Source organism: Bos taurus, chromosome 16 (assembly GCF_002263795.3).
Source record: "Bos taurus isolate L1 Dominette 01449 registration number 42190680 breed Hereford chromosome 16, ARS-UCD2.0, whole genome shotgun sequence".
Classification (NCBI taxonomy): domain Eukaryota; kingdom Metazoa; phylum Chordata; class Mammalia; order Artiodactyla; family Bovidae; genus Bos; species Bos taurus.
This window is the reverse complement of record NC_037343.1, coordinates 70,161,821-70,181,372: the sequence shown is the minus strand read 5'-3', so window position 1 is coordinate 70,181,372 and position 19,552 is coordinate 70,161,821. Positions and strand designations below refer to the sequence as shown.

Below are 19,552 nucleotides of genomic sequence, written 5' to 3'. Positions count from 1 at the left end.
AAAATGAGTTTAGCTTGGGATCTACTACAACTTCTTAATTTGTCTTTGGCGAGGTTCATGTAATTTGTCAGCCTCCAGACAGCTTTTAGCTCTTCCCTAGGGGGCTAAACAGTGTGAACTGATGAAGCCACATCCTGGGACAGAAGTAAGGGAGAGATGCTCTCATGGCCTTCTGAGCTCAGGACTTGCGTGGTCTTCATAGTTGTGGTTTCAGCCATCACTTCTGTCATACTCTGAATTGCCCTCCCAGGGTTCCTCCGCTGAGAAGGTGGAGTTTGCTACAGCCTCTGCATGACCCCTAGGTCAAGAGGAGAAGGGACTTGTGTGTCCTGAAGGAGTGAATGCAGAAGAGCAGAGGACAGGTTTTCTGCTTCAGACTCTCAGAAACCTCACCTCGGCTACCTCCTCACCAACAGCATGTGAGAATCCCTGGTACTTGTGAAATGCTTCCTGGGACATGCTTGCTCTTGTGCATGCGTTCACACGTGCTCAGTCATGTCCGACTCTTTGCAACCCTATGGGCTGTAGCCTGCCAGGGTCCTCTGTCCATGGGATTCTCCAGGAGAGAATTCTGGAGTATAGTTTGCTATTTCCTAATCCAGGGGTTCTTCCCGACCCAGGGGTTGAACCCACGTCTCCTGCGCTGCAGGCGAATTCTTTACTGCTGAGCCACCAGGGAAGCCCTTGGGGCATGCTCTCATTTTAGCCTAAATACTGATTGTCTGTTTGGGTCAGGTCTTTAGCAATCACCTTGGTTTTCATTTGCCTCAAAGCATAGTCACTATTCTCCAGAGGCTAATAGTCCCAAAGGACTCCCCCAGGGAAGGAGGTTCCAAAATACAGCCATTCCAAACCTTTTGGAGTGGAAACATCCTCTCAGTTGTTTTTAGCCGGCCTGTTTCCTCTCTACCTTTTTATTGAAAAGTCATATGACCCTTTTAAATAAATATAGTTCTTTCGAGAATTTGATTATCACCTCTTCTCTCCTCCAACTTGGACCTGGGAAAAACTGGGCCCAAAGAACAAGTACTTGAAACAAACCCAAATGCAATTTTATAATAAGCTCTAATCTGAACGACTCTCAGGAAGTTCTTCCCTGTCTCTAACTGCTGTCCTTCCTACTCCATTTTATTTCATTTCCTCTAGGTCTTTCCTTAGAGGAGACAAGCATCATATGAATACCCAGATAACTGGAAATACAGCCAACTTTCTGTGGATTGTAAGTAGATTATGTTGCAGTTTATCGCTGGCAAATCTTGCTTTCATCTCTTAGTTAACATCTCCATTGCTTACTTAATTTCTTTATTGCTTTTATAACCATTGCCATCTGCTCCTGAGATTGGAATTCAACAGGAACTAGGAAATTGAAACTTTCAAAATGAAAATAATGATTTTTGAGGCCAATCAGACTGAAAAGATAGAAATCTTAGAGGAGAGAGAGCTCTGCTTAAAATGACCACAGCCTACTAAGAGTCAAGTTGGCCTTAGCAACCTTCTGATCATCTTTCACTTGGTATATTGATGAGAAAAATCAAGCCCTTGATCAGGTAAGAGAGTTGTCAAATGTCACAGAGCTACTTGGTGGCAGCTCTGATACGAAGATCCAGGCCTGGGTATCTTTATAGTCTATCATGATTCTTACTTATCAGCCTGAAAAGTAAAATTGTCCATTTCTAGCACAGAGCACGTGACTGGGTAGACATGCGTATTGGCACAGAACTGAAAAATGGGGTGGTTCCGAGCTTTCCGGCTCCTCTGGAATTTTGTCCTCATGATGCAATTTTATGATTTTTGTGTGTGATATCATGAATAACTAGGACATCAGCTATCTCCATTAGAAAAAGCAAGCAGAACTACAGACTGTCATACATATACTCCAGAATAATTTGACATACAGAAATTATTTCATATGTATCTACTGTTCGGGTTACCTTTGTGAGGATCTCTTGTATTTCTGTGGACGACAAGGAATTGGTGTTATTTATGCCTTCATGTAGGAGTCGGAATATGTGCAACACCCTCAGCATCTGGACCAAGGCCAGTCTGTATTTTTTTCCCCATCTGCTCCTGATATTTTAAGTAAAAATGTTTGTATCTGTATCCCCCAAGCCCTGTTGTAAATTGTAAATCATGCCATTATATCTGGTAAAACCACAATGTCAAGCAACAATTCACAAAGCCACAAAGATTCTCCGGAGTAATTTTCCTGTTCTCGTTGATCAATTTTATATTTTCCCCCTGGCCATACGCACACATTAAATGGCACTAATTCAGTGAGAAACTCATAAGGGATAATATTTCAAGTGGCACAAATGGTGGCGATGTCTTTACAAGTATCTGTTTTATAATTGCCTCCGCACTCTACCTGAATCTGTTTCTCTCTGTTGTTTCAGCTGAGTGAAATGGACATAGAAATGGCGTGGGGGGCAGGGAGTGAGGGAAGGGGGTGGAGAATGGTTTAGTTAAATTAGGTGTAAAACCAGGAAAATCTCAAGTCAAAAATTGTATAGTTGCAATTATTTCTTTCTTCTGGTGAGGCTATTTATTGTCATTTCTGGAGCAACGACAGGCTGGGGAGAGTGGGCTGGTGCTGGCTAGTCAGGGAGGAGGCTTGCACTTGAGAGTCTCTCACCTATAACTTGAAGGCACACTTTATCTAGGTCACCGATTTCTTTTTTTAAATTTTTTGATTGGCTTTTAAATGAAAAAATTGTTTTTAGTAAACTTAAATTCAAGTACAGTGTATGTGGAGAAAAGTGCATAATTCATAGTTACACGGATGATCATTTTTTACAAAGTGAGTACCCTGTGTAACCACCACACACACCCCAAGAGTCAAAACCTTACCCGCTTCCCAGAACATTCCCTCTTATCCCCTTCTGATCAATATCGACTCTCCCCCAAAGGTATTAATAACTACTCTTCTGACTTCTATCACGTTCATTATTCAGCGTGTGCGCTTTGGTGTCTTGTTTCTTTCATTCATTGAACATTGTGTTTGTGAGATTCATTCATCTTTGAGAGTTCGGTGGTATTTCGTTTATTTTCACTGCTCCATTGTATTCTGTGTGTCTGTGTGTCATATATGATTTATTCATTCATTCTGTTATTGATAAACATTTGAATTGTTTCATGTTTTTGACTGGATGAATAATGGTGTTATGAACACTTTTGTACAAGTTTTTTGAGGCACATTGTATGCATTATGATGGGCATATACCAAAGACAGAATTACTGATTAATAGGGACTATTAGATTTAGTAAACATTTTTCAAAATGTTTGAATTTAATTAAAATTAATTAACCCTCCCACCGGTAATGTGTGAGAATTCCAATTGCTCCATAATTCAAACTAAACTAACACTTAGTTTAATGTTTTTAAACATTTCTTGACATTTTTAATGATTCTGGTGTATGTGTACCTTATCTTATTGAAGTCTTAAGTTTCATTTCCCTGATGACTAATGATAAGGACCGCTTTTTCATGTAGTCTTTGGCCATTTGAATATTCTCTTTTGAGAAGTGCCAGTACAAGTCTTTTGCCTGTTTAAAAAAATTGGGTTCTTTATTTTTGTAAATATGTGTTTGACTTTTTTTTTTAATTAATTAATTGATTTTAATTGGAGGATATTTACTTTACAATATTGTGATAATTTTTGCCATACATCAACATGAACATTTAAAAATAATTTTTTTATGTATTCTGGATACAAGTCCTACACACACACAACTTATTAATATTTATGTAGCAAATATCTTTTGCTACTCAATGACTTGGCATTGCACCCTCTTAATTGTCTATGTTGAAGAGCTTTAATTCTTAATTTTAGTGAAGTTCAATTTATCAATCATTTCCTTGACAATTGTTGCTTTTAAGAAATCTTTATGTATGCCCAACGTCATGCATACATTCTCTTATTTTATATTCTAGAACTTCATCATCCCATGTAGTCATCACTAGCCTCAAGTAGCTACTTAGATTTCTTTTACTAGATTCACTGAGGTGTAGTTGATAAACAATGAACTATACATTCTAAAGAGTACAATTGGATATGTTTGACTTATGGACACCGTGAAACCATTACCACAATCAAGGTAGTAAACATCAATCGTCCCTCAAAGTTTCTTTGTGCCCCTTTGCAATCTCTCCCTCCCAACTTTCTCCCTGTCTTCAGGCAACCACTGATCTGCTTTCTGTAATGATGGATTCATTTGTATTTTCTAGAATTTTATATAAAAAGAATCATACAGCATGTACTCTTTTTGTTTTGGTTCTGCTTCTTTCAGCATAATTATTTTAGAGATTTATCATATTGTTGAGTATATCAATATTTCATTCCTTTTTACTGCTGTGTAATATTCCATTGTATGGATATACTACAATTTATTCATTCATTTATTGAGCGTGTGGGTTGTTTTTAGTTTGGGATTATTATAAATCAAGGTGCTATGAAAACATATTAGTTTTTCTATTGCTGCCTAGTGGCATAAAGTAACAGTTCTATAGACCAGAAGCCCGACAATGGCCTAAAAATCAATGTCAGTAGGGCTGAATTCCTTTCTAAAGACTCTGAGGAGAATCCATTTCCTGGCCTCTTCCAGTCACTAGATTCCTTGGTTGTGACTGTTTCCTCCGTCTTCAGAGGCAGCAGTATTGCTTCCTTCTGACCTTTCGTCTGTTGCTACATCTCTCTCTGACCACAACTAGGAAAGATTCTCTGCTTTTAAGGATTAATGTGATAAGATTGGTCTCACCTAGGTAATCCAGACTAATCTCCTCATCTCAAAGTCAGTAACCCTCCTTACAGAAGTCCTTTTGCTGTGTAAAGCAACATAATCACAGGTTCTAGGGAACGGAGTGTGCACATTTTTGGAGTGCGGGGTGGTGACCTTTATTCGGCCTATTCTGTGATATCCATTTCTTTTGTTTCTCTTAGGTAAATACCTAGGCACAGGTCGGCTGCATCATGTGGTAGGTGTGTGTTTAACTTTTTAAGAAACCAGAAAGGTGTTTTCCAAAGTTGTCACACTTTACATTTTATTTTTATTATTTTTTTAATATAAATTTATTTATTTTAATTGGGAGGTTAATTACTTTACAATATTGTATTGGTTTTGCCATGCATCAACATGAATCCACCACAGGTATACACGTGTTCCCCATCCTGAACCTCCCTCCCTGTACCATCCCTCTGGGTCGTCCCAGTGCACCAGCCCCAAGCATCCAGTATCATGCATCGAACCTGGACTGGCGACTCGTTTCATATATGATATTATACATGTTTCAAAGCCTTTCTCCCAAATCATCCCACCCTCTCCCTCTCCCACAGAGTCCAAAAGACTGTTCTATACATCAGTGTCTCTTTTGCTGTCTCGTATACAGGGTTACTGTTACCATCTTTCTAAATTCCATATATATGTGTTAGTATACTCAGTGAACTCCGGGAGTTGGTGATGGACAGGGAGGCCTGGTGTGCTGTGATTCATGGGGTCCCAAAGAGTCGGACACGACTGAGCGACTGATCTGATCTGGTCTGATACTGTATTGGTGTTTTTCTTTCTGGCTTACTTCACTCTGTATAATAGGCTCCAGTTTCATCCACCTCATTAGAACTGATTCAAATGTATTCTTTTTAATGGCTGAGTAATACTCCATTGTGTATATGTACCACAGCTTTCTTATCCATTCATCTGCTGATGGACATCTAGGTTGCTTCCATGTCCTGGCTATTATAAACAGTGCTGCAATGAACAATGGGGTACATATGTCTCTTTCAATTCTGGTTTCCTCGGTGTGTACACTTTACATTTTAGATCAACTGTGTATGAGAATTCTAGGTGCTTCACATACTCACCAAATACTTGGGAGTTTGTCATTTTGATTATAGCCATTTTTGTTGGTGTACAGTATCTCATAGTTTTAATTTGAATTTCCCAAAGGACTAATGACATTGAGCATCTTTTCATGTGCTTACTTGCCATCTGTCTGTCTTCTTTAGTGAAGTGTCTCTTCATATCTTTTGCCCATTTTAAAGTTCTTTATTTTCTTATTGAGTTTTGGGAGTTAAAAAAATATTCTGGGCTTAGTTCTTTATCAAATATGTAACATGCAAATATTTTCTCTGAGTCCGTGACTTGTCTCTCTATTCTCTTATCAGTGTCTTTTGAAAAGCATAAGATTTAATTTTGACAAAGTACAATTTATCAGTTTGTTCTATTATACATCTGCTTTTGCTGTTGTATCTAAGAAATCTTTAATAACCAAGATCAAGAAGATTTTGTGCTCTAGTTTTTCCTAGAAGTTTCATATTTCTAATTTTCTCATTTAACAAAATATAAATAATAAGAAAACTTTTTTTACATATTTACTCAATTGGCTACCATTTCTACTGCTCTTCTATTAATGTATAGATCCTTTATTTCTATCTATTATCATTTGCCTATGCTTGAAGGACTTCCTTTTGTGTTTCTTATAATATGGATCTCCTGGTGATGAATTGTGCCAGCTTCTGTATGCCTAAAAATGTCTCTGTTTCACCTTAAGTTTTAAAGATTATTTTTATGGATATAGAGCTCTAGGTTAGCAGTTTTCTTTCTCTTATGTACTTTAAAGATACTGCTCCACTGTTTTCTCATTTTCTTTGTTTTTGGTGAGGAATCTACTGTTGTCCTTTTATTCCTCTATGTTACTTTTTCTCCCTCTGATTCTTCTAAGATTAAGTGTTATCACTGGTTTAAAGCAACTAGACTATGATGGGCTTTGGTGTATTTTTCTCCACATTTCTTTTCTTGTGAGGGTTCATAGGACATTTTGGATTTGTAGTTTTATGGTTTTCAGCAAATTTGGAAACATCTCAACCATGATTTCTTCAAGTATTTTTTTGTCCTTCAGCAATCCCAATGACTCATATAATTAGGCTGCTTGAAATTGCCCCACAGCTTGTTTTTACTGTCTTTATTTGAGAAAATATTTTCTCTGTGCTTTATTTTAGTTTTTATTGTAATACCTTCAAGTTCACTAATCTTTTCTTCTGGAATGGCTGTTCTGCTGTTGATTTCATCTAGTATGTTTTTGAAATTTGCTATGTGTCTTTTAAATATACTTTTCATGCCTCTACTTAACTTTTGGTACATATGGCATATATTAATAGTTACGATAACTATTTTAATATCCATGTCTGCTAATTTTAATTGGTCGTTTTATCCTGTCCTTTGCATGCTGCCTGGTAAGTTTTTATTTTATATTAGCATTGTAAATTTTACCCCACTGGGTACTAGATGTTTTTATATTCCTATAAATATTCTTGGGCTTTGTTCTGGGAAGCAGTTATCTGAAAGCAGTAGTATTATGGGATCTTGTTTTTAAGCTTTATTAGGCAGATCAGAGCAGTGTTTAGTTTGGGTTAATGTTTGCTCACTGTTGAGTACTATGAGTACTCCGCTTGATGCTCTGTGAACTATCAAGTTTTCCAGTTTGGCTGATGGCAACAGGTGATATTTTCAGCTTTGCGTGTGTGTGCTTTATCCTATTCTTTTCGATCCTTTCTTGTGGATATTTTCCTCGCGTTGGGTCCTTTCTTCATACATGTGCTGATTAACTCTCTGTTCAATATTTGAAGGGACCGGACTTCCCTGGTGGCTCAGGTGGTAAAGCGTCTGCCTACAATGTGGGAGACCCAGGTTCAATCCCTGGGTCAGGAAGATCCCCTGGAGAATGAAATGGCAACCCACTCCAGTATTCTTGCCTGGAAAATCCCATGGACAGAAGAGCCTGGTAGGCTATAGTCCATGGGGTCACAAAGAGTTGGACACGACTGAGCAACTTTCTCTCTTTCTTTCTGCAGATCTACAGATTCTCTCTGTGTGAAGCTATCTTTTTTTTCCTGATACTCTTTTCTCTACTCCAGTAACCTTGGCTTCCTTGGACTTTCAACTCCATCTCCTCAACTCTGGAGGTCTTCTGGGCTCTTCCTGAATCTCCTTTCCTTGAACTATGGAAAATCTCTCAAGGTAGTATATTGAGGCAATCATAGGACTCACCTTGTTTGTTTCCCTTTTCTCAAGGATCATTCTTCTTTGTTGCTTGATGTATCTTAAAATATACTGTTTTATATTTTTTGTCTATTGTTCAAATTATTCAGGTAGAAATGTAAATATAGTTTTCCAGTTCATCTATGCTAAAAGCAACAGTCTTTGTGACAGTTTAAATTTGAATTATTTGATATGAATAACATTTTAAAAATTCAGTTTTCAAGCATTTTAATAGACACATTTCAAGTGTTCAAAAGTCATATGTGATTAAAAGCTACAATATTGGATGGTGCAAATGTAAAACATTTTCATCATTATAGAAAGTCTAATTGGACAACTCTGTTATAAAAACATAATATTTTAATTTTACAAAAATCCAATATGGATATCCAGTGTATCATTTATTCTTGACCTTTGCATTTCCACTAGATTTTTAGAAATAGTTATCAATTTACAGAAAAAGAGCATGTTGAGATATGTTTGGAATTGCATTGAATCTATCAATTGAGAAAGAATTGACATCTTTAAAACCTGGAATTTTCCCATCTATGAATGTGGTTTATTCCTTTATGTAAGTTTTTTGTAATCTCTCCCAGTGTTAATGTTTCACGGTTGTCTGGATAAAGATCATAGATACTTTCTATTAGATTTATTCTTAGGTATTTAATATTTTAGTTGCTTTCATAAATAGTAAAATTTTAAATTCCATTTTCTAATATTTTGTTTCTAATATATGGAAATGCAATCCATTTTGCATACTGACCTTTGATTGGTGACTTTGATGAAATCAATTATTTGTTTGAATATTTTATCTATCTTTTATTTTTGGAATTCTATGTAGCCAATTTTTATGTATCTATGAATAATTTAATACCTTATTTTCAAAAATTTTATATTTTATATTTCTCTTTCTTGATTTATTATATCAACTAAGATCTCTAGAAATCTATTCTTAAACAGTAGCGGTGGACATTCTCAGGGTAAAAACTTTAAATATTTCACCATTAAAGTATAATGCATGATATATTGTATTTGGGTGATAGATACCCTTTGGGTTGAATTTTTTCTTAGGATAAGCTTACTTGGTTTTATTAAGATTATGCTGATTTTATACAATGAACTTGAAAATGTTGGTGTAATTGTATGTCTTTTTAAAATATTTGGAAAAATTTATAAAGTTATCTGGGCCTGGAATTTTGTGAGTTTAAGTTATGAATTCAGTTTATGAAATAGAGATAAACTTTCAGATTCTAAAATCCGTCCTTGTGTCTGTTTTGCTAAATTGTGTTTTTGAATTAATTTGTCTGTTTGTTTAAATTTTCTTCCTCATAGTTTCTTTGTGTCTAATTTGCTGTAATTTTTCTAGCTTCTTGAGCCGAATGCTTTAGATAATTGATTTTCAGCCTTCATTGTTTTCTAGTATGTGGATTTAAACTATAAATTTCCCTCCTAGCCAAGCTTTTGTTGTGTTTTACAAGCTTTAATAATTTTGTATTTTTTATCTTTCCTTTCCAAATATTTTTTGATTTTCATTTTGATTCCTTCTTTCACCTGTGGACTGTTGATAATTTTTTTTCATTATTTCCCTCTGTGTGTCTATCTCCATATTTTCTGCTAATCTATTTTCCAGTTGAATAATCTCTTCTGATGTAGTAATATGCTGTTAAATCAATCTCTTTACTCCATGATATCCAAAATTGCATTTTTTTCTTGTTAGACATTACATTTGATTCTTTTAAATGTAATTCACTGATGAAATTTCCATCTTATCACACATTTTCTTAAACCCATTAATCATAATCATTTTAAGTTCCGTATGTGATGATTCAAATAAATGAATCATCTGTTGGTATTTCTATTGTCTATTTTTCTCTATATGTTTAATCATTTGGTCCTATCTTCTGATATGCTTTATAATTTTTAATTAAATGCTGGACATTGTTTTTTAAAAATTTTAGAGATCTTGATGATATTATTTACCTCTGGAGAAGATTTATTCATTTGGCCAGCAACTAGACTAAGCACAGATTACTTTGATTAAATCACACGTTGAGACAGTTTAAAGACAGTTTTGGATTATATGTGGACTCTCTGTGAGCTGCTTAATTTCTGTTTTTTCTTTCTGGTGTCTCAACTAAAAGTTTGGTGTGTAATTGAGAATACTTCTCCTTCATGGGCCATTGTTTAATTTGAGTCTCTGCACTCAATACAACTGATAATTTTGTTTGTTTGTTTGTTTAACATTTGTAGCTTCTTGGCAGCTATTTCTACCTGATTTCATCCTTTCATTCAGCACAGCTTAGGATTAAGCAAAGAGTTCAAGAGCAAGAACTGTACAGAATTGTAAGCTTATCTTGCTGAGGATTTTTTTTTTTAAATAGGATCTGGGTTTCTTAAGCAATAACCACCTTGATATCCTTGAATTCCAGCTTTTGTCTTCCCAACCCTGGGACGATCAAATGGTCTAGATCTCTGCTTGGGGAAATGAGAGAAAGAGAATAAGCAAATAAGCCAAATAAGTGATATAAGCTATTGATTAACGAGACATTATTGAAAGGGGCTTCCACTGCACAAACCCTACTGCAGCAGTGTCCATATCTTGCTCACAGTACTGTGTTGCTTTAGTTATAATGACACACCTTCCGTTGTTTGTGGTTTATGAGAGAATTGCTTTCCATAGGAATGCATTTACTTATGTGCATAATCAGATATATTGCACTGCAGGGGAGATGGGAAAATCTTTAGTTCTTTTGTGACGTTGTCACTTCCCATCATCCTTCTCCCAACTCCTGCCAGCTCAAGAATCCCAGTCATAGTTGGCAGAAACACTTCAAGAAGAATTGTAATAGCAACTGAACATCCTATGTGTCAGGCAGAGTGTTAGGTGCAGGAGACTTGAAGACAGGCCACAACAAATGATATAACAAAATTCACAAACAGACCTAAGAGAGTAAAGGGAAGGGGGAGGTGGGTGCAAGGACGGCTGTGGGGATGTGTCTCTTCTCCTACAGTGTAAGAAGATTCTATTTGCTCGCAACTCAGTTCTTTCTAAGCTAAACTTTCTAGGCTAAAGAACTAAAGAGTTCTTGGGAGGTGCTGTGTTCGAGCTGTAAAATGTCAATAGCAAAAGGTAACTACCTTACAAATACTATTTATTAAACTGGGGTAAATCACTATAGAGAGGGCTTCCCTTGTGGCTCAGCTGGTAAAGAATCCGCCTGCAATGCAGGAGACCTGGGTTCGATCCCTGGGTTGGGAAGATACCCTGGAGAAGGGAAAGGCTCCCCACTCCAGTATTCTGGCCTGGAGAACTCCATGCACTGTGTAGTCCACAGGGTGGCAAAGTGTTGGACATGACTGAATGACTTTCACTTTCGCTATAGGGATCCCTAGAATTGGTGCAAAACCAATATTGTACATGAAGGTTTTATTCAGTCCTAACTGCGTAGTGGTTTTTATAACAAAGAAAAGATCTGGATGCTGCCTGTTTATACGGAAGCCAGAGAAGGTGGATAAGATAGCAGAGGGATAAAGAAGCCCCCTGGTTAGTCATCATATGATATTTCCATCAAGCATGTAGTGAGTGTAAGGCACAATGAGACATGAAGAAATGATTGAGGCGCCCATGGTATGTCTGGGTGCCTCCCACAGCTGTGCAGGTGGTCCTTCGTTAGGGGAGGGGCTGGGTGGCACATCTCACATCTTCCGTAGGAAGTAACAGGAGGAGTCTTTAGGGTGGGGGAGGAAGCCATGCAAACAAATGACAGCAATACCTGACGAATGGTGGCAAGTCGTCGTGGAGCTCCATACCCCACAGCACTTCGGTTTGTGGGTTTTGCACAAACCTAGCCCAATCAAGAGGAAGAGACTGGGAAAACTTGATGGAAGAGGTGAGATTTGACCCGTCCCTGTCAGGACGGATAAGACAGGCTCCCTGTAGGGTCTGTCATGGATGGAATGTGTTTGCAGATAATAGTGATGAAGGGACTAACATTTACCTAGATCTTATTCTAGGTCAGTCCCCGTGCTGAGGGCTTCCCACGCGTTATCCCAGTTAAGCCTCAGAACCATCATCTGTGGTATAGAAAACTGGTGTCCCTATTTATACAGAGGGGGATGCACAGGCTCTGAGAGTGGATTCGGAGCAGCAGAACTGGGGGAGACTCTGATGAATTTCAGGGGCCTTCTAGAGGAGGCAAGGCGGTGGGCGAGGGTGCAGGCAAGCGCCCAGCAGGCTCAAACTGGCTGCCAAGCTCCAGGGACGGGCTCTCCAGAGAGAGAATGAGTAAAGCCTGTGCTTTACTGGGAAAACAAAACACTCAGCACAGGAATCCGAGGTTGTGGAGGAAGCCATACCCTGGTTACTGGGCCCACACTGTCTCCTGGGCAGGGGTACTGGAAAGCGACAGGAGGCAGATTTTGCTGCAGGCTGACGGCTAAGGAGCCTGTTTCTGGCTTCCAGCGCCCGGTAGCCCTTCGCATTCACGGCACACAAAGCCCTCCCAAGCCTTTCCTAATGGGAGGCGTTATCTCCATTTTCCAGGCTGAGAAGCCCTGCGCAGAGGGGCAGCTGGCCCCTTCCACCCCCGCGCCTCCTCCACCCTTGGCGGGTGGAGGGTGAGTCAGCGGTGGGGGCGCAAATGTGGTCCAGGTCTTCTGCTTCCAAGCCCAAGCTTTATCTCCCAGACCGTGCTGTCTCTTGGAGCCTTCTGGAGAGGCCCCTGCTGTGGAAATGAGCATCCGTCCAGACTTTGGAGCCTGGCCTTCAAGGGCCTGAGTGACTTTCCACCCGGCTTCCAGACCCCCACCATGCCTCATGCCTCCCCCTCAGGGGTCTACACGCTGCCAAGGGAACCTGCAAGCCATTTCCAGGCAGGCCTTTGCCCACATCCCAGATATCCCTTTTCTCCCTATTTATTTTCTTTCTTTATATGCATCTTGGACAATACATGGGGTGATTTTCTTGTATACTCATGTATTTGGTATATAATATTTGTCCTCTCTAAAACCTCTTCGTTCCTTCATTTGCTCCTAGATCTGTCCTTTGACATACATTTATTGAGCTCCCACTATGTGCTGAGCACTGCGCTAGACAGTTGGGGAAATAAGAATTTGTAAGGACGGACCAAGCATTTCTCTAGAACATGCAAAATCCAGAGGACGGTCAAGGATCAAAATGTTGAGAAACCTCTTCTTCTGTAGCTCGGGCTCCTTAGATGACCTGCAGGATCTAGTGCCCACCAGCACCCTTGCTCTGGATCTAGATGGAGGTGGTGGGCCTTGTAATGCATCCTCTTCTGTATTCCCTGTAGCCTCCTGGCTTCCTGGGCATGGAGAGATGGCCAAACCCTCCTACCAGATCAGGGGCTAGGCACGCTGACTCAGGAGTGCAGTGACTGGGCTTTTCAGGGCTGTTTCTCACCAGCACACATTAGAGTTTCTCTTCTGCAGCCAGCCTTGGTTCTGGGCAGTAAGGCTGAGTTTCTGAATGACACTGTGTCCTCTAACCCAAAGCAGACACTCCTGTGCAGTCAGGGTCAGCCAGGGCCGTGGCCAGCACCACATCCCACTGTAGCCCCGGGCAGCTTCTGTGGGCAGTGCCAGGGTTTCCTGCCTTGCCAGTGCCTCTCTTGGTGACCTCCTTCTCTCTGGGAATGCATGAACAGAGCAGGTAAAAACATGGGATTCAAATCAGACCCATTAGTTCTGAGGCCTAGCTCTGCCACCGATTGGCTGTGAGATGTTTGGTAAATTCACTCAACTGTAAAAATTGTGACTCTATGGACTATAGCCTGCCAGGCTCCTCTGTGCATGGGATTCTCCAGGCAAGAAAACGAGTGGGTTGCCATGCCCTTCTGCAGGGGATCTTCCCAATCCAGGGCTCAAACTCACGCTTCTTAAGTCTCCTGCATTGGAAGGTAGGTTCTTTACCTCTAGCACCACCTGGAAGCCCCTTGCAACTGTAAAAACCATGTCTCCCTGTATCAGTCAAGGTTCTGCCAAGAAAGAGAATCAAGTAGGAAATAAAGACTTATGTTAAAGAATTGGCTAATGCAATTTTTAAAGAAATTAGAATAAAGTGGCTGACTATTTTAAAGAACTGGCTGACACGGTTGTGGGTTGTGGGACTGGCAAGTCCAAAATCTATGGGGCAGATCAGCAGGCTGAAAACAGTAGTCAGGAGCTGATGTTGTAGTCTTAAGGCAGAATTTCTTCTTTGGGGAAACTTAGTGTTTACATCTAAGGCCTTCGACTGATTGGGTGAGGCCCACCCACATTCTCAAGAGTGATCTTCACTTAAAGTCAACTGGTTGTAGCTATGAACTACATCTACAAAATACCTTCACAGAGACACCAAGGTTAATGCTTGATTAATAACTGAGCACTACAGTCTAGCCAATTGACCCAGTAAACTGACCCTCTCACTCTCTCATTGGAGAGTGATGAAGATTAAGTAAAATAATGTATGCAAAGTGCTAAGCATAGAACCTGGTTGTGTTAAGTATCTCCTTGCTACTGATATTGTTAGTATAGTTGTTGGTTTTTATTTTCCACTTATTTTTTGTCTGTTGCTGATTCAATGAAGCCTTTGTTCCATTCCAAGGTATTTGCTGCTCTGACACATCTCATCTAAGAGAAGGGTGTGTGCTGTGGGAACTCAGAGGTGGGAGTGTACCAATTTTAGGCTCCTGGAGAAAAGCATATGACTGGCTTATACACAGCTCAGAGGAAATGCACAATAGACACTAAGAAATAAACGGACAAAAGAGGACAACGTCCTGATAAGCATGGCTGTCCGATGTATGTATAGTACAAGCTTCATAAGTACTTTAACATTTTGGTAACCATATTTAAAAATGAAAGAGATAAGAATATCCAAAATATTATTTCAAAATATAATCAATATAAAAATTATTAGATATTTAGCATTCTTTTTTACATACAAAATCTTCAAAATCCAGCATGTATATTATACTTATGGCACATCTCCATTTGGATTGGTCATATTTCAAGTGCTCAGTAGGCACTGGTGTGGCTGGTGGGTACTGTACTGCATGGCATAGGCTTAGAGGAATATCTTTCCAAGTTTAGTTCCTGAATAATTGCGTCCTAATCACTGGGGCTGGTTTATGGAGTGGACAGCATGTTGATAATGGGCTGTACTCTAGAACAAACTCAACACAATTCACCAACCTGTGCCTGCCTGTTCATGGACTGTTTATGATCAATCCTTACCAAAATAAGAACAGAAAGTGACAGCAAGCATTCAGAAGATTTCATAACAATTTAGCAGAGTAGTTTTACATCCATTTAATCTAATAATAAAAAAATTAGGGATTGGATTATGTCTTATTTAAAATTAAAATTTTCTATTCATTCCTTCACATTGCATTTTATAAAAATCTCTCTCTCTCTGATGAAGTGGAAATAAGTAAAACCTGGCCCCTCACCAGAGAGAGTTTGAGAAGCATTGTCTCTGGGGTAGATGTTGGAAATTTAGGTTTTTAACATACCCTCTGATGATTCCTAGACGCACACAAGTTTGAACCTTCTGAAATTAGACCAAAATCTCCAAGAAGTGTAGACCTAATTTCCTTTTTATTTTATTTTTTTCCCTTCAGATTCTTGTGTCCAGAAGCAGGCCTTCAGGCCTGGGTGGTTCCTCATAACAAGGGCAGCTCTGCATACTTCAAAGACACTGTCCCAGTGCCAGCGGGGAGCCCTGTCTCGCTCTGACGTCCTCCACACCGGCCAGAACACCAGGCCCACAGAGTCCTGCTTCTTCTTGAGACTCTTTGTGAGTCCTCTAGGATCCTGGGATTTTCAAGGTTTTCTCTGATCCTCCACACAGAGAATATGACTTTTCAATCTCCATCTCTTGGAGCAGACAGGCAATCTGTTAAAAAAAAAGAAAAAGAGAAAAAAATCTCTAGACCCAAAGGAACTCTATTTTTTCTTGTCCTTGCTCAAAGCTTTCATAGCACATCTTGAGTTTTCAAAGGCAGTGCGTGTATTGATTTTTTGTCCCTGACCCCCAGGGTTCATTGCTGCTGTGTTTTGGGCTATGGCTCCCTATAGAAATCCCAGTGGCCTCCACTAGGGAAGTCTTGGTGATTGGATGATATTGGAAGCAGTTTCCTTATATAAACCATCACAGATACCCTTTGTAATTTGTCATCTTCTCTTTCTGTGAGGCTCTCCTCACAGGATCTTTCCTGTGTGGCTTAAAACTTTCAAATCAGCCTTCAGGCCAGAATTTCTGCAAGGAAATGGAAGCTTTTTACCTCTTGCTCAGTTTCCAGTGAAGATGTTTTAGGTTCTGGCTCCCATCCCACCAGCCCTATCCTCACCTAGAGATAAACATCATCTATTCCCACAAAATCTCAATATACTACTGTATTTATTTTCTAGGGTGGTAAGAATATCATAGCACAGACTAAGTGGCTTAAGCAACAGAAGTTTATTTCTCACAGTTGTAGAGGCTGGAAGTCCAAGGTCAAGGTATTGGCAGGGTGGATTTTGGGCTATAGCTCCCTACAGAAATCCCAGTGGCCTCCACTAGAGAAGTCTTGGTGATTGGATGATATTGGCAGCAGTTTCCTTATATAAGCCATCACAGATATCTGTTGTAATTTGTCATCTTCTCGAGGCCCCTCTCCTTGGCCTGCAGATGGCCACCTTCCAGATGTGGCCCTTCCTGTTCTCTCCTCTGTGCAAATGCCCCCTCCCCACTGTCTCTTCCTGTTCTTTGGATTAGGTCCCCACACTTAGGACCTTATTTAACTTTAATGACCTCATTAAAGGCTTTATCTCCAAATAGCATCACATTGGGCTTCAATATATGTGTTCTGGGGAGAAGCATAGATTAATCTACAGTAACTACTAAGTTGGTATCTGCTCATGGCCTGATTTTCTCTTGGATTCTGGGGTTCTTGCACCTGATGGTGTTCTCTGTCTCTATAACAATATTTGCTTCCCGCCCCATCACCCCCCAAAGGCTGTCCCCACACTGAGTAGGGGACTGTTTGACTAGGGTCTTCTGCTGCCAAAGCTGTGTTAGATTCTGCCTGGGGTGCCACATCTGGCTCTCAGAAGAGTGTTATGTGGTCAGCAGAGAATTCCATCAGAGACTGCTCTCCAGCCCCTATCTTTAGAAATGATTTCAGGCTTCACATAACGACCTGATTTTTGTGTGCATGGCAGCCATCCCCTCCTCTCCCATGAAGACCTGTCTTCTCTTCACTGCTCCAAATTCAGAGGGAAAACAGAAACTAGTTACCTTAATCTGTGCAGCCATTAGCACTCCTTATCTTTCCATTAGAAGAGGGCATCTTCCTCTCTCTCCTTGTCCAGTCTATTTTATGGCAGGAACCCAGGGCTGTTTCTACTTTCTTTGCAGCCATCGAATAAGAGAGTGCAAGACAGATGGATCTAAGTCTTTAATGACCCTTATTACTTGATAAGAGAAGAATCACAAAGCTTTTGTCTGTGACGCTTTGTGAATCCACTGATTCATTGATTTATTCCTCAAACAATTATTGAGCGCCATCACCACATGTGCTAGGGTCGATGGGTAATGGAAATAGAACACATCTTTCCTTCGCTCCAAGAATGTGTGGTCTGGGAATGGAAATGGTCTGGGAATGGAAAAGCAGGTGATTGCAACATGGTGTGGGAGGGGCGGCGATGAGGGCAAACTGCCTGACACTGAACACAGGGTGGGACCCACGGCCCCACTGGAAGATTCAGGAAAGGCTTCCTAAAGGACAGGAAGACTTCGCTGAACATTCAAAGAATAGTAGGAGTCAGCCTTGTGCCAGAGGGTGAGGTAGGAAAAGGAGAGCGGGAAGGACATTTTGAGTAAAGATAATAGCATACGGGCTTCCCTGTAGCTCAGACGGTAATGAATCTGCCTGTAGTGCAGGAGACCCGGGTTTGATTCCCGGCTTGAGAAGATTCCCTGGAGAAGGGAATGGCAACCCACTCCAGTATTCTTGCCTGGAGAATTCCATGGACAGAGGAACCTGGCGGGCTACAGTCCACGGGGTTGCAAAGAGTTGGACATGACTGAGCCACAAAGGTGCATCTAGTCAAGGCTGTGGTTTTTCCAGTGGTCATGTATGGATGTGAGAGTTGGACTATAAAGAAAGCTGAGCGTCGAAGAATTGATGCTTTTGAACTGTGGTGTTGGACAAGACTCTTGAGAGTTCCTTGGACTGCAAGGAGATCCAACCAGTCCAACCTAAAGGAGACCAGTCCTGGGTATTCATTGGAAGGACTGATGTTGAAGCTGAAACTCCAATACTTTGGCCACCTGATGTGAAGAACTGACTCATTTGATAATACCCTGATGTTGGGAAAGACTGAGGGCAGGAGGAGAAGGGGATGACAAAGGATAAGATGGTTGGATGGCATCATTGACTCAATGGACATGGGTTTGGGTGAACTCGGGGAGTTGGTGATGGACAGGGAGGCCTGGCGTGCTGCAGTTCATGGGGTCACAAGAGTTGGATGTGACTGAGCGACTGAATTGAATTGAACTGAGCAACTAATGTGAACCGTGAACTTCCAGATGTTCAAGCTGGTTTTAGAAAAGGCAGAGGAACCAGAGATCAAATTGCAAACATCTGCTGGATCATGGAAAAAGCAAGAGAGTTCCAGAAAAACATCTATTTCTCCTTCATTGCCTATGCCAAAGCCTTTGACTGTGTGCATCACAATAAACTGTGGAAAATTCTGAAAGAGATGGGAATACCAGACCACCTGACCTGCCTCTTGAGAAGCCTATATGCAGGTCAGGAAGCAACAGTTAGAACTGGACATGGAACAACAGACTGGTTCCAAATAGGAAAAAGAGTACGTCAAGGCCGTATATTGTCACCCTGCTTATTTAACTTCTATGCAGAGTACATCATGAGAAACGCTGGACTGGAAGAAACACAAGCTGGAATCAAGATTGCCGGGAGAAATATCAATAACCTCAGATATGCAGGTGACACCACCTTTATGGCAGAAAGTGAAGAGGAACTAAAAAGCCTCTTGATGAAAGTGAAAGAGGAGAGTGAAAAAGTTGGCTTAAAGCTCAACATTCAGGAAACTAAGATCATGGCATCTGGTCCCATCACTTCATGGGAAATAGATGGGGAAACAGTGGAAACAGTGCCAGACTTTATTTTTTTGGGCTCCAAAATCACTGCAGATGGTGATTGCAGCCATGAAATTAAAAGATGCTTGCTCCTTGGAAGGAAAGTTATGACCAACCTAGATAGCATATTGAAAAGCAGAGACATTACTTTGCCAACAAAGGTCCGTCTAGTCAAGGCTATGGTTTTTCCTGTGGTCATGTATGGATGTGAGAGTTGGACTGTGAAGAAAGCTGAGCGCCAAAGAATTGATGCTTTTGAACTGTGGTGTTGGAGAATACTCTTGAGAGTCCCTTGGACTGCAAGGAGATCCAACCAGTCCACTCTGAAGGAGATGAGTCCTGGGTGTTCTTTGGAAGGAATGATGCTAAAGCTGA

The 19,552-nt window shown here is 40.3% G+C and overlaps 1 long non-coding RNA gene across 1 annotated transcript; it reads left to right on the top strand.

Moving 5' to 3' along the window:
- The first annotated feature begins 231 nt into the window (after window positions 1–231).
- LOC107133264 (uncharacterized) lies at window positions 232–16,798 on the top strand. Its single transcript, XR_009490910.1, has 4 exons — window positions 232–419; window positions 1,147–1,219; window positions 7,845–8,010; window positions 15,654–16,798. It is a non-coding gene; the product is annotated as an uncharacterized lncRNA (long non-coding RNA).
- The last annotated feature ends 2,754 nt before the right edge of the window (window positions 16,799–19,552 follow it).